Source organism: Trachypithecus francoisi, unplaced genomic scaffold (genome assembly GCF_009764315.1).
Source record: "Trachypithecus francoisi isolate TF-2019V2 unplaced genomic scaffold, Tfra_2.0 Lachesis_group10, whole genome shotgun sequence".
NCBI classification, from domain to species: Eukaryota; Metazoa; Chordata; class Mammalia; order Primates; family Cercopithecidae; genus Trachypithecus; species Trachypithecus francoisi.
In genome coordinates this window covers 90,515,695-90,530,779 of record NW_022681455.1, presented here as the reverse complement: position 1 = coordinate 90,530,779, position 15,085 = coordinate 90,515,695, and the positions used below count along the sequence as shown (strand labels likewise).

Genomic DNA, 15,085 nt, shown 5'->3' with positions numbered 1-15,085 from the left:
CCAGCAGTTCAAGACCAACCAATCCAACAGAGTGAAACCTCATCTCTACAAAAAAAATCAGCCTGAGCAGGTGGTGGGCGCCTGTGGTCCCAGCTTCTTGGGAAGCTGAGGTGGGAGGATTGCTTGAGCCTGGAGCTCAAGGCTGCAGTGAGCTATGATTGAGCCACAGCACTCTAGCCTGGGCGACAGAGAGGGACCATGTCTCAAAAAAAAAAAAAAACTACCTTAAAGTCATTGAATATCAATGACTGCCAGTATTACAAAAGGAAATTCACCAGACCACATGTGCCTCCCAGAAATTTCCAATAGCATCTCCAATGTGCTGTTGTGTGAAAAAAATCAAAACTGAATTAGATCAAGCCTCTGGATACAACTATGAGTTTACGGGATCAGGGGACAAGGAGCATGCTACACATTATAGGAAGCTCTCCTACAGGTAAAGGGACCCAGCTTCAACAAAAACACTGCATGGAAGACAGAGAGAATGAATGAGTACCAGTCCTACAGATGAAAGACTGTAGAAACGTATCACAGTTTCGCCATGCGGATCTCATTTGGATCCTGATGATGATTATTTTTTAAAGAGACAGGGTCTCTTTCTGTCACCCAGGCTGGAGTGCAGTGGCTCAGTCATAGCTCACCGCAGCCTCCAACTCCTGACCTCAAGTAATCCTCCCACCTCAGCCTCTCAAGTAGCTTGGAGGTTACATTACAAAGTGCATGCCACTATGCCTGGCTCTGGATCCTGATTTTAAAAAGCTAATATTAATATATAGGCCTGGCATGGTGGCTCACGTCCCTAATCCCAGCACATCGGGAGGCCGAGGCAAGCATATCACTTGAGTCCAGAAGTTTGAGACCAGTCTGGGCAATGTGGTGAAATCCTGTCTCTACAAAAAATACAAAAAATTTAGCCTGGTATGGTGGTGCATGCCTGTGGTCCCAGCTATTTGGGAGGCTGAGGTGGGAGGATCACCTGAGCCTGGGAGGCGGAGGTTGCAGTGGACCAAGACTCATCACTGCACTCTAACCTGGGCAACAGACACCCTGTCTCAAAAAAAAAAGATAAATCTAATATATAAAATATAAATACATATATATATTTGACATTTACAAAACAATTGGAAGTTTGAACACCAAATTGATAGTTATGATCTTAAAGAATTATTGCTGTTTCGCAATATGTGTGGTAAAATATGATTGTTTTTTAAATTTTATTGTCAATTGATCAGTTATAATTGTATATATTTATGGGATACAAAGTGACATTACATATATACAATGTAGAATGATGAAATGAAGTTAATTAACATATCACCTCAAGTATTTAGCACTGTTTGTGGTGAGGACATTTGAAATGACCCTCTTAGTTATTTTGAAATATACATTAACTATAGTCACCATGCTGTGCAATAGGTCTCAAAAAACTTATTCCTCCTAACTAAAACTTTGTATCCTCTGACTGCCTCTCCCTATCTACATCCCTCTGCCCCCGCTACCTACACACAGCCTCTGGTAACCACCCTTCCACTTCCTGCTTCTGAGTTCAATTGGATTTTTTTGTTGGTGGTGGTCTTTTGGATTTGGTTTGTTTTGTAGAGGCGGGGTGCTATGTTGCCCATGCTTGTTTTAAACAACTGGCCTCAAGCAATTTTCTCACCCCAGCCTCCCAAAGCACTTGAGATGACAAGCGTGAGCCACCACACACAGCCTAGATTTCTTAGATTCCACACATAAGTGAGATTGTGCAGTATTTGTCCTTCTGTGCCTGGCTTATTTACTTAGCGTAATGTCCATTAGGTTCACCCATGTTCCTTCTTTTTTAAGGCTAAATAATATCTCATTGTGTATGTATGTCTTCATCCATTAAGGGACACTTGTTTCTAGATCTTGGCTATTATGAATAATGCTGCAATAATTATGGGAGTGCAGATATCTCTTTGACATGCTACTTTCAAATCCTTTGGATATGTACCCACGAGTGGAAGGAAGGGAGGGCCCTACTATTTTCCATAATGGCTGTGCTAATTTGTATTCCCACCAACAGCGCTCAAGGGTTTCCTTTTCTCCACATTTCCTCCAACACCTGTCTCTCTCTCTCTTTTTTTTTTTTTTTTTTTTTTTTTTGAGAGAGGGTCTTGCCCAGCTGGAGTGCAGTGGTGTGATCATAGCTCACTGAAGCCTCTGAATTCTGGGCTCAAGTGATCCTCCCACCTCAGCCTCCTGACTAGCTAGAACTAACAGGTGCACACTGCCACACCTGGCTTGTTTTTTTTTATTTTTTGTACAGATGGGTTCTCCCTATGTTGCCCAGGCTGGTCTCAAACTCCCAGGCTCAAGCAATCCTCCTGCCTTAGCCTCCCAAAGTGCTGGAATTACAGGCATGAGCCACCACACCTGGCTTCTCTTATCTTTTTAATAATAGCCATTCTAACAGGTGTGAGGTGATACTGCATCGTGGTTTTAATAAGCATTTCCCTAATGATTAGTAATGTTGAACATTTTTTCGTATACCTGTTGGTAATTTGTATGGGCTCTTTTGAAAAATGTCTATTCAGATCCTTTGCCCATTTTTTAATTGGGTTTGTTGTTGTTGCTGTTACTGAGTTCCTTATCTATTTTGGATATTAACTTCTCATCAGATGTTTGGCTTGCAAATATTTTCTCCCAGTCTACAGGTTGTCTCTTCTGTTAACTGTTTTCTTTGCCGTGCAAAAGCTTTTAAGTTTGACATCATCCTACTTGTCTATTGTTGCTTCTGTTGCATGAGATTTTGGGGTCAATAATAATAATTTCCCAGAACAGTATCACATAGCTTTTTTTTTTTTTTTTGAGACGGAGTCTCGCTCTGTCGCCCAGACTGGAGTGCAGTGGCCAGATCTCAGCTTGCAAGCTCCGCCTCCCGGGTTTATGCCATTCTCCTGCCTCAGCCTCCCGAGTAGCTGGGACTACAGGCGCCCACCACCTCGCCCGGCTAGTTTTTTTTGTATTTTTAGTAGAGACGGGGTTTCACCGTGTTAGCCAGGATGGTCTCGATCTCCTGACCTCGTGATCCGCCCGTCTCGGCCTCCCAAAGTGCTGGGATTACAGGCTTGAGCCACCGTGCCCGGCCTACATAGCTTTTTCACTACATTTTCTTCTAGTAGTTCTATAGCTTCAGGTCTTATGTTTAAGTCTTCAGTCCATTCTGAGTTGGTTTTTGCATGTAAGGATCTAATTTCATCCTCCTGCATGTGAATACCCAGTCTTCCCAACACCGTTTATTGAAGAGGCTATCCTTTTCCCATGGTGTGTCCTTGGCACGTTTGTCAAAATAATCAGTGGAGTGGACAGGCATGGTGGCTCATGCCTGTAATCCCAGCACTTTGGGAGGCCGAGGTAGGCAGAGCCCTTGAGTTCAGCAGTTCAAGACCAGCCTGAGCAGCATGTTGAAACCCCATCTCTACAAAAAATACAAAAATTAGCCAAAGGTGGCATGTACCTGTGGTCCCAGTGACTCAGGAGGCTGAAGTAGGGCCGTGGCTTGAGCATGGGAAGCGGAGTTTGCAGTGAGGCAAGATCGCACCACTGTACTCCAGGCTGGTGACAGAGTGAGACACTATCTGAACAACAAACAAACAAATTATTGAGCTGTAACTGTATTCATGGGTTCATTTCTGAGCTCTCCATCCTGTTCCATTGGTTGATATGTCTCTTTTTTTTTTTTTTTTTTTTTTACAGAAACAGGGTCTTATGGGCCAGGCATAGTAGCTCATGCCTGTAATCCCAGCACTTTGGATGGCCCTATCTGTATAAAAAATAATTATATATATATATATATATATTTTTTTTAATTGGCTCACTCTGTCACCTAGGCTGGTGTACACTGGCACAATCATAGCTCACTGCAGCCTCAAGCTCCCAGGCTCATGCAATCCTCCCACCTTAGCCTCCCAAGTAAGTGGGACTATAGGCTCCTGCCACCACACTTGGCAAATTTTTAATTTTTTTTTTTTTTTGGTAGAGACAAGGTCTTGCTATGTTGCCCAGGCTAGCTGCAAACTTCTGGCCTCAAGCAATCCTCCCACCTCAGCCTCCCAAAATGCTAGGATTACAGGCATAAGCCACCATGCCTAGCCCAATATGTCTATTTTTATGCCAGCACAATGCTATGTTAATTACTGTCGCTCTGTAATATATTTTGAAATTAGGTAGTGTGATGCCTTCAGCTTTGATTTTCTTGCTCAAGATCACTTTAGCTATTTGGGGTCTTTTATGGTTTCACCTGAATTTTAGAATTTTTTTTCTTTTGTTTTGGCAGGGGGCGGGGGCGGGGGACAGGGAGACATAGCTTTCGGTGTAAACCAAAGGTGTGTTCCCTGTTTTTTCTTTTTCTGTGAGAAGTCACTGGAATGTTGACAGAGGCTGCATTCAACATTCTTCATAGCTTCAGGTAGTATGGACATTTGCACGATATTAATTCTTCCAATCCATGAACATGGATAACATCCCATCTATTTGCATCTTGTTCCATTTCTTGGTTCATTGTTTTATAGATTTCAGCATACAGCTCTCTCACCTTCTTGGTTGAATTTATTCCTAAGTATTTCTTCGTGTGGCTATTGTGAATGGGATTATCTTCTTGATTTCTTTTTCAGATAGTTAGCTAACATACAGAAATATGACTGATTTTTGTGTGTTGACTTTACAATTTCACTGTGTTAGTTTATTAGTTTTAACAGTTCTTTGGTCATTGTCTGTTTTTTAAGCATCTTATCTTTTAGTAACATAGACTACCATTCTCACAGATGAAGTGACAGGCTGGCTGGGGGGGATTGTGTGTGGGAGGAGAGGCAGCTCCCAGAGGCCACGGGCTGGAGCCTGCGGAAGCAGAGGCAGGGGTGCGTGGGGTGGTGTGCTGGTGCGCTGCCCTGTCTGCTGCAGTGTCTGTTGGCTTGTTCATAATGAAATGTCAGAACCTTGTCACTGAAAGCACTGTGGGATCTGCCATCTCCTCCGGGTCTCACACGGCAAAGGGGTCATTTTTAGCCCCTTCCTACAGATGAGGATCGTGTGGTCTTGAGAGGGAAGGTAACTCTCCTGAGGTCTCAGGGTCAGAAACACAGACCCAGCCTCAACCCTGCTCCTGACTGGAGAGAGACAGAGAGAAAGAGAGAGAGACAGACAGACAGACAGACACACAGAGAAAGGCAGTTAGAGACAGACAAGGACAAAGACAGAGACACATGCAAGCTCTTCCTGAGGTCCCCTCCTGCTGGAAGCAAAGGAGGCTCCAGGCTCTGGCCCCCTAGGCCCCACCAGCATGTAACAGCAGACGCCACCGCCACCACCCCTACCTCAACCCACTTCAACACAGGAGCTTAAAGGCTTCCAGTGCCAACCTGCGCAGCGGCGTCAGAACACACTCCCAGCAAAGCCCTCCCCCAGGAGCCCCTCCCTGTCTCATCCTTTGACCACAAAAGAGTGGGCAGTGGAAAGCGCTCAGTGCCTGAGACCTCCACACTCCCAGATGCGGTCCCACCACAAACCTGGGTCCAGCCTGAGGGCACCACAAAGGTAAGAAATGGACCTATTTTTGGCTGGGCGCGGTGGCTCACACCTATAATTCTAGTATTTTGGGAGGCCAAGGCAGGGGTGGATCACTTGAGGCCAGGAGTTTGAGACCAGCCTGGGCAACGTGGTAAAACTATGTGTCTACTAAAAACACAAAAATTAGTCTGGCATGGTGGCACATATCTGTAAATCCCAGCTACTCAGGAGGCTGAGACAGAAGAATCACTTGAACCCAAGAAGCGGAGGCTGCAGTGAGCTGAGATTGTGCCACAGCACTCCAGCCTGGACGACAGAGCAAGACTCCATCTTGGGAAGGAAAAAAGAAAAAAGAAAAAAGAAAAGGAAAGAAAAAGATACGGACTCGTTTTAATTGACCCTAAAGAAACAGTCCCACTACATGCAAGGACTTAGCTACAGGCTGTTTAGTGCAGCTCTCTAGCTGCAAAAATGCTGGAAACAACCAAAATATCTGCACCGGAGGCAGAAAATCACCCAGGGCACCTCCTGTGTCAAAGGCTGGGCTGGTGATGTCTGTAACACTTCAACCTCCCTGACCCCCAACTCCACACCCAAAGCCTGGGGCAGACAGAACTCCCCTTACAGGACAATAAGGAAAGTTGTAATGCTCAACTTTTTTTCTTGTAATATGTTGGGGAAAAAAAGTCTGGAAGAATATACACCAATATGCTAATGGGTTACTTCGAGTTCAGATTCTATTAAAAGTTTTTTCCCCACCTTATTACTCATATTTTCTGATTTTTCATTACCTAAATGTGAATTGTTTCTGTACTTTAAAAAATGAAAACTATTTAAAAATAAGAAATGAGCTTTTTCTTCCTCCTGGGAATGCAGCCCAGAGCCCAGGAGGCAGAAACTCTGGCTTCTAGTCCTAGCATTGCTATTGCTTGATCAGGGGACCCCTGAGGGTCACATCACCTCTCTGAGCCTCAGTTTCCCCATCTGTTGAACACCAAACTCACCAAGGTGAGCTCCTGCCATCTTCACTGAGCCTGTCCCCTCCTCTGTGAGATGAGGACCTTAAGGCACAGCTATGAAGGCACATAAACAATGCCTACCCAGGCACATAAACAATGCCTGCCCGGTGGCTGCCTCCACCCCACACCCTGGGGCATGCCTATTGCCAGCCTTTATTCAACCCATTCCTGCTAGCCCCGAAGCCAGTCTGGCAGGGGACCAGTGGCATTAGAAGCCACGCACTGGAATGAAACCATCCTGTCAGCCATGTGTGCAGAGCTCAGCCGCGCTCAACACTGACAAGTCCCGTTCCTCCCGCTTCCACCCACCCTCCAGGAAGGTGGTCTAGCCCCATCTCACAGAAGAAGAACCGAGGCTCAGTGCACAGAAAGGACTGCCTGCCCACATACACCCAACGAGGACAAAAACAGCAGCTCGGGGGCTCCTCCTGCACCCTCCTCAAGGCGTGGTCAGCGAGCCACCCTGCACCCCTTCTTCAGGGCCAGACACCTGGTTGAGGCTGCAGGAGGGATGGACAGAGGCCTGGGACTGTGACAGGAGAGCAGGCTGGAGCCCCAAAGCTTCAGCTCCTCTTCCTCCTCGCCTGAAGCCCCCGGCCATTGCCCACAAACACCAGACTGGCTGAGTCAAGGCAGTGCAATGCTATACCCTCTGCGTGGGGGAGCAGGTCGGGGAAGGGGAGAACCCAAGCTTTTGGCCCAGCACCCTGCAATCACTTCCCAGGACAGTGAGCTCGGAGCCCCCGGAGGCCAGGAGGGGGCCATGACGGGAAAGGCTGGCCGGCTAGGCGGGGACTGGGGCACACTGGAGGCCCGAGCCCTGGGTGAGGCGCCACCCTGCTGAGCTTCCACTAGTAGCTGCCACGCAGCAACATGGCCAGGGGTACAGGCCTTCTAAGTTGGCAAAAGAAACTAGAAATCTGGGCTTTATGTAAAAATCTTGTGGTTTTCAAATGTTGATGATTAATTCAAAATAAACTTTAAGCACTTCTGCAGTCCTCCTGTCACGGCGCTGGACTCTGCAGTGTGGTCCTGAGCAAGCCACTTCACCTCTCTGGGCTTCAACTGTGTCATCTGTAAAGTGGAGAAACAAGGCCTGACCCCCAGGATCATGGCGACAGGGGATGGTACACACGTTGCCCATACTAAAGATAACAAAAAGCAACAGCAACAATAACAGCTGATGCTCACTGAGTGCCAGAGGCTGTGCTAAGTACCATGAAGTAATGTCATTTCATCACACCACAATCTCATAAGACAGGCATTTTTTTCTTTTTCTTTTTCTTTTTTTAAATCAGGGTCTCACTCTATCACCCAAACTACAGTGCAGTAGAGTTATCATAGCTCATTGCAGCCTCGAATTCCTCGGCTCAAGTGATCCTCCTGCCTCAACCTCTGGAGTAGCTGGGACCACAGGCATGTGTCACCAGGCCTGGCAATTTTTTGTTTCTTTTTTGGGAAGAAACAGAATCTTGCTGTGTTGCTCAAGCTAGTCTCAGACTCCTGGCCTAAAGCGTTCCTCCCACCTTGGCCTCCCAAAGTGCTGGGATTACAGGTGTAAGTCACCTCACCAGCAAGACAGGCATTTTTTAAAGCTGTATTTTAAATACTTTCAAAAATCTTTTAGAAAAGTGATAAGTACAAAGAATTCTATGCTTTTTAATCCAGATTTGCCTATTTGTACCATTTTGCTTCCTTCTATTAGATATCTATATATTTGTTTCTCTTTAATATTTGAGAGTGCTCCTTTAGCCTTGCACATTTCCTAAGAACAAGGGCTCAGATAAACAGTTATCTGATCATTTAATGTTGATATAATACCTTACAGCCCATACCCAATTTTATCAACCGTCTCAATAATGTGCTTTATACCTTTTTTCCCACCGTATGCTCACATACTGCATTTTTAAAATTTAATTTTACTTCTTTTAAAATTGTTTATTTTTAAAAATAGAGACAGAGTTTCACCACATTGTCCAGGCTGGTCTCAAACTCCTGACCTCAAGTGCTCCACCTGCCTCAACCTCCCAAAGTGCTAGGATTAAAGGTGTGAGCCACTGCACCTGGCCACATACTACATTTTAGGTTTTATGTTTTTTTGTTTTTTTGGTTTTTTTTTGAGATGGAGTCTTGCTTTGCCCCCCAGGCTGGAGTGCAGTGTAGTGATCTCGGCTCACTGCAACCTCTGCCTCCTGGGTTCAAGCGATTCTCCTGCCTCAGCCTCCCAAGTAGCTGGGACTACAGGTACAAGCTACCATGCCCGGCTAATTTTTTGTATTTTTAGTAGAGATGGGGTTTCACCATGTTGGCCGGGCTGGTCACGAACTCCTGAGCTCAGGTGATCCACCCGCCTCGGCCTCCCAATGTGCTGGAATTACAGGCGTGAGCCACCTCGCCCGGCCAATTCATTTTGTTGTCACCTCTCTTCAGTGTCCTTTAACCTGGAGATTAAATCCCTGGCCTTTGAGATAAGCATTCTTTTTTTTTTTTTTTTTTTTTGAGACGGAGTCTCGCTCTGTTGCCCAGGCTGGGGTGCAGTGGCCAGATCTGAGCTCACTGCAAGCTCTGTCTCCCAGGTTTACGCCATTCTCCTGACTCAGCCTCCCAAGTAGCTGGGAGTACAGGCACCTGCCACCTTGCCCCGCTAGTTTTTTTTTTTTTTTTTTTTTTTTTTTAGTAGAGACGGGGTTTCACCGTGTTAGCCAGGATGGTCTCGATCTCCTGACCTCATGATCCGCCCGTCTTGGCCTCCCAAAGTGCTGGGATTACAGGCTTGAGCCACCGCGCCCGGCCTTGAGATAAGCACTCTTACTGTCCACATTTTATAAGTGAGAAACTGAAGGCTCAGTTGAAGCACTTGCCCAAAATCACACAGCTACCAAACATTAAGGTGGGACTCAAGCCCGGGGGACTCTCTTTAGAACTTGTGCTGCTCTTGTCTTCCAGGCCCAAGAGTTTCCAAAGAAAGACCTTTGTTGTTAACTGAACAGGGGATCCCTCTGCAAACAGCTGCTCAAGGCGCCTCACTCAGCAAGTGGTCATTAACTGAAGGAGCACTCTCCTGTGCACACACGGGCTGGGCCTCATGCTGCCTGCTCCCCACGCCTGGCAATGGCCCTGGCCAGATGCCCACCACCCCCGCCCAGCAGGGCCCCACGTAGCTATTTCCAGAGAAAGAATGTGCTCACCTGCAAAGGAGCCCCCCCACCTCCTGGCAAACTGGGTGATAACGAGGGCCTCAGAGAGCTGGGGCCAGCAGTGCCTGCCATGTTCTCCCCTTATAGTCCAGGCCCAAATGTCCAGGTCTAAAAGGCAGAGCCTGAAGTCGTAATTGCCCGCAGGCCACATCCCTAACCCACAGACCAGGGCTCAGGGGGAACCCATGAGGTCAACTGTCTAAGAGGGGCCTGAGTACTTTGGTTTTTTGTTGTTGTTGTTGTTGTTGTTTGAGACAGAGTCTTGCTCTGTCACCCAGAGCAAGCTGGAGTGCAGTAGCGCAATCGCGGTTCACTGCAACCTCCGCCTTCCAGGCTCAAGTGATTCTCCTGCCTCAGCCTCCCGAGTAGCTGGGATTACAGGCACCCACCACCATGCCCAGCTAATTTTTATATTTTTAGTAGAGACGGGGTTTCATCATGTTGGCCAGGCTGGTCTCAAATTCCTGACTTCAAGCGATCTGCCTGCCTCAGCCTCCTAAAGACCTAGGATTACAGGCGTGAGCCACTGCGCCAGGCCAGAGCCTGAGTACTTGCTAAGACACACAATAGGACCATACTGGAAGGGTTACAGGAAGAAGGCACAGCAAAGGGCAAGGCCTGGGAGGTGGGAATGGTGCAGGTTCTTATGCAGAGAGCAGAAAGCACTCAAGGGGCCCACACACAGTCTGCACATCTGGGAAGAGGAGGCAGGACCCAGGTAGCTTCCCAACCACCATGAGCCACAGATCCCAGCAGACACACAGCAGAAGAGGTGACATGCCAGCAAGAAGCTCTGCCACCGACCAACAGGGCATCGTCCACCTGAGTCCCAGGCCATTCTGTTAGGCTGTGAGGCTAATGTGTACTGAAATACCTCAAAATCCTGGAACCTCACCATGTGTTATCCTGTCAAATTCAGAAATTGGCATCAGCCTCCAGACCTCATCTGCAAATCCAATTCTAAGATTCAGAAGCAGCAGAACTGCTCTTGAAAATTTACCAGAGCAAACACAAAGGGAATAAAGTTTTGCTTTTCTTCCTCATTGCTGGCAATTTTGAAAACGCAGAAAGCATGACTAAATAAGAAAATGATCTGTCCACAAACTCCCCCAAAGATACCCTAAATTTTTGTACAGGGTATCTGTAAAAAGTAACGGTCCCTCCTTACCCTTCAATGCACAAAAGCACAGCCTGGCCTGCCTGCAGTGTGAGTGTTTGGGGTCAAAGTGCATCCACTGGGTCTCCCCTACTGGCCACAGCAGGGCCCACACCTAACTCACCTCTCTGCCTCCTGCCCAGACACAGGCCACCCCTTGCTGGATTCAGCCAGGGATAGGAAGGAGGAGACATAAGCCCCTCTCCATCAGCAACATTCCTTTGTGCCCATCAAGAAGGGGGCTCCAAGAGGTGGGGGTTAGGAGCAAAGCCCCAGGGCAACTCTAGGTACAGTGTAGGAATGGGAAGAGGAAGAGGTGGGCGGGGCAAAGGCAGGGAATGTGTGCTGCCTGCAGTGGGGCACTCACCAGGCCCACTTGACTCTGCATTCGGGGGTGGGGCTCAGGCTGATGTGGACGCAAACGGGCTCCACCTAGACCACATCAGAACAGCCCAGCTCCTTGCTACCAGACCTGTGAGGACCTCAGCTCTCTCACCTGCAAATGGGCTGGTCGTTTGGGTCCTGCCTGACTTATGATTAAAGATACAAGGGATACGCAGGGGCTTTGTAAGGGCCTTGGAAATTGGAAGGCTCCCTGGGAGGGCCCAGCAGGCCTCACCTCTCCCTGCTCCCCTCTGTGAAAAGCCCAAAAGTACCCATTCTTTTAAGCCCAGGGGCACTCAGGGCCTGTGTGGCTGCTGAAGGAAGAGGACCCAGCACCTAGGGATCCCAAATACTAAGCAGTGGGGAGGCCGCTTTAGAAGACCCGGTCCTGTGAGGCCAGGCTCCCAGCCACAGAAGACAGCTTCAGATGGAGAAGAAACTCAATAATAAAATCAGGAGTCAAAGAAAAGAGAAAGAAAAAGAAAAGAAAGGAAGGATAGGTACGGTGGCTCACACCTGTAATTTCAGCACTTTGGGAGGCTGATGTAGGAGGATCACTTGAGCCCAGGAGTTCAAGACTAGCCTGGACAACATAGTGAGACCATGTGTCTACAAAAAAAAATCAATAAATTAGCCGGGCATGGTGGCACACACCTGTAATCCCAGCTGCTACTAGGGAGGCTGAGGTGGGAGGATCACCTGAGCCTGGGAGGTGGAGGCTGCACTGAGCCATGATTATGCCATTGCACTTCAGTCTGGAGGACAGAGCAAGGCCCAGTTTCAAGAAAAAAAAACCCTGCCTCCGCATGTGGATTCAACTCACCAGATAGTGGGGAAGAGGGTTCTCACCCCTCTACCCAGGCCCATTCAGCCACTTCTGTGGGGTCTCCTCATAAACCTGGAGTATGACCCCTCCCCACCGCCTGCCCACAGCCTGCCCCCAGCTCCACAGCCCACAAACTCCCTTCTACAAGGGCACCTGCCCATGTTTGAAGGCATTCACTGAACCCCAGAACCCCCTCCTCTCAGGGCCCAAAGCCCCTGCCTAAGTCCCCACAGCTGTAGCCTCACCCAGAGTCCACTACAGTCCTGTTGGTCATTCATTCATTCATTCAATCTCTGGAGCATCACTCTGGACCGCGCCCGAGGGGGCTTCAGCCGACCACACAGGGTATCCTGCTCCTCATTTTAAGGGCTCTACTTCTGTTCACGGCGCCCACGCGGTCATTACCAGCTTCAGCTCTGGGGCTCAGAAAGGAGTTCCTGGCTTGGAGGGAGGGGACCTGAGACATAAACCAGGAGAGGGAACAACTCCAATCCATGGAGAGGCTCCAGCCTCTCTCTCCCAACAGGGGTCGGCTCCCATTGTCACTTCCTCATGTGCGAGGCGTCTGGGTTCCCAGGTTGGGATCCGAGGCAGGGGCCGGGCCTGGCTCACTCTCCCATGGACCCTGGTCCTCTTTGGCCACGGAGGGGTCCTGCTCTCTACTGGCTCTGGCGCGAGCGCTGCAGACCCACAGCCCGGTCCTGCGCCCACAGAGGCTGCTACCCTGTGCAGTGTTTGCTTCCAACAGGCCCCGCCGCCCGGAGCCAGCCCTGCTCTGCGCCCTAAGCCAGCCGGGCTCCACCGCAGGGGTCTGGGGCCGGGCGGCCTCCCTCGGGTCTCAGTCTTGTCATCAAAGCGGGCTCCGGCTGGGGCAGCGTCTGGGAAGTGTATCCCTGCCGGCCGTGCCTAAGTGGGGAGGTCGTGGCCCGAGGGAGGGTCTCGGAGCATTCCCGACCCACCCGGGCAGGAGCCACCACCGCCGGGCGCCCGCGAGGCCGGGGAAGGACGGGCCGGGAGAGGGGCCACCCGCCCGTCTGTGTGGGGACCGCGCGGCGCGGGGCAGCGGCCACGGGCACCCCCCGACCCCGGGCGCATCCCGGGCCCGCCCGCCGCGCTCCTCTGCGCCCAGCGCTCACCTGCCGCGCGCTCCCGCTCCACCGCCGCCAGAGTGACCGCCCCAGTGGCAGCGGGCTGGCCCGGCACTCACCGCGGGCGGGGAAGGAGGAGCGGCCGCAGGCGCCCCCCGCTGGCCGCGTGTCCCAGGCCCGGGGCGCGGGGGCGGGAGCCGGGGCGGGGGACTGGGGGGCGCCCCGTAGGCCGCGTCCACCCTGCAGGCGCAGCTGCCCCCCCCCCCCCCCCCCCCGGCCCCAGCTCCCCCAGAACCGTGGGAAATGCGCTGACGCGTGAGGGACCGGCCGGGCAAGCTCGGGGCGCGGCAGGAAGGAAAGGCGTCCCAGCAGGACCTTCTACAGGTACCGCGCGCACGTGCTGGGGAGGGCCAGGCCCGCCCCACCCCCAGAGGGAAACACTTTCTAGCAAACTCTTGCAGTGTTTCTGCCCCAGGCCTCCCCTCCCCTCCAGGAGAGCCAGTGTTTCTGGAAGGATCCACAGACGGCGGGCCAGTGCCCTCCTCCCAAGCCGGGGGAGCTTTGGTCCCGCCTTGCGTCTCACTCAAGCCTTAACCTCCTATGGCAGGGCTCAGAGGCGGGAGATGACCGCAACTACCCCTGTAGGTGTCCTCAGAAAGTAGGTGTTGTAATCTCGTTGTGATCCCTGCAGCTCAGGGTGGGGCCCCAGTGTTGGCAGAAAAAAAAAAAAATCTGCCCTGTTTCCAAGAAACTCAGACAGGGTGAGCAAGAAAGCCTCCTGTGAGTCACCCTGGGAGGGGCAGAGGAGACCGTCGGCGGGAGTAATCAAGTCCACAAGGGCATTTCTCACTTGCAGGCCTCCATGAGTCCCGCCCTTTCCCACTGGTCTTAGAGCTCCCTGGCACCCAGGAATTGGGAGTTCCCACTTCACTGAGAGGGGTTACAGAAGCACCTGTTATGCCCATTTCTCAGGTCCGACCCCCAAGGCCCTAGCAGGTCTTCATAGAAAGGGCCAGAGAGTCTGTAGTTTAACAAGCACTCAGGGGATCTATGACAAACAGGTAGGAGAAACGTTGATGTACTGGGAACCTATGGTGGGATCCTGGAGCCTGGTACCCCAGCTCACCCTAGAGGGGAGAGATTCTGGTGTGGGAGGGCGTTGCCCCCCGCGATGGGCCTGGAACCTAGCCGGAGGCCACCCACGTTGAAACCATGCTGAGAAATCAGATGGCCGAGGCTGGAAGGTGGAGCCTCTGATTTCCACTCCAGATGGCGACAGGGAGGTCCCACCTGAGACTTACATCCCAGCAGCAGCAAGCCCACTCGGCTTCCCGCGCTGTTCAGGCCGCTCCTCTGGGCTCGTGCAGCCCCCGGGCATCAAGCATGGTGGCAGTTGGCTCTCTGGGCTGGTGCGACTCCACTATTCATCGGCCTTCCCGCGGAGGGCCCTGGCCGGGTCACTGCAGCATCCTGAGGGCTCACCCGGGAAGATCTGAGCAGCTGGGGCCTCCCTGCTCTGGTAATGGGAATCCCGGCAGCAATGAAGAATGGGAATAGGATTATCAGCAGAGCCAGCTTCCGAACGCACTGCCCACGCCCGGCAGCCCCACCCCTTCAGCAGAACCTTGAAAACGAAGAAACCCACCTGTTTCCCCAAGGCCTCCAGAACAGCCAGTGCCTCAGTCCTGGGACAGGGTGACCTCTGCCAAGGTCAGCCCTAGAAAGAGAGAGGGGAGCGGAGCAGCTATGGAAGAGGGTCCTGCTGGGACCCACCTTCAGTGCTCTCCAAGCGAGGAGCCCTCAGCCCTTTCTGGTGTGTGGAAGAGTGCTATCACTTCCCAGCCCGTCATCTGTGTGTCACATTCCCGCAAATCTATGAGCAAGTC

The 15,085-nt window shown here is 50.9% G+C and overlaps 1 protein-coding gene across 1 annotated transcript in view; it reads right to left on the bottom strand.

The window, feature by feature from the left end:
- ADCY7 (adenylate cyclase 7) overlaps positions 1–13,763 on the bottom strand; it is a 73,083-nt gene extending 59,320 nt beyond the window's left edge. Inside the window, exon 1 of the mRNA XM_033218359.1 lies at positions 13,248–13,763. The gene's annotated coding sequence lies outside the window, so the exon portion shown is untranslated. The remainder of the gene's footprint in view (positions 1–13,247) is intronic.
- Between the last annotated feature and the right edge of the window lie 1,322 nt (positions 13,764–15,085).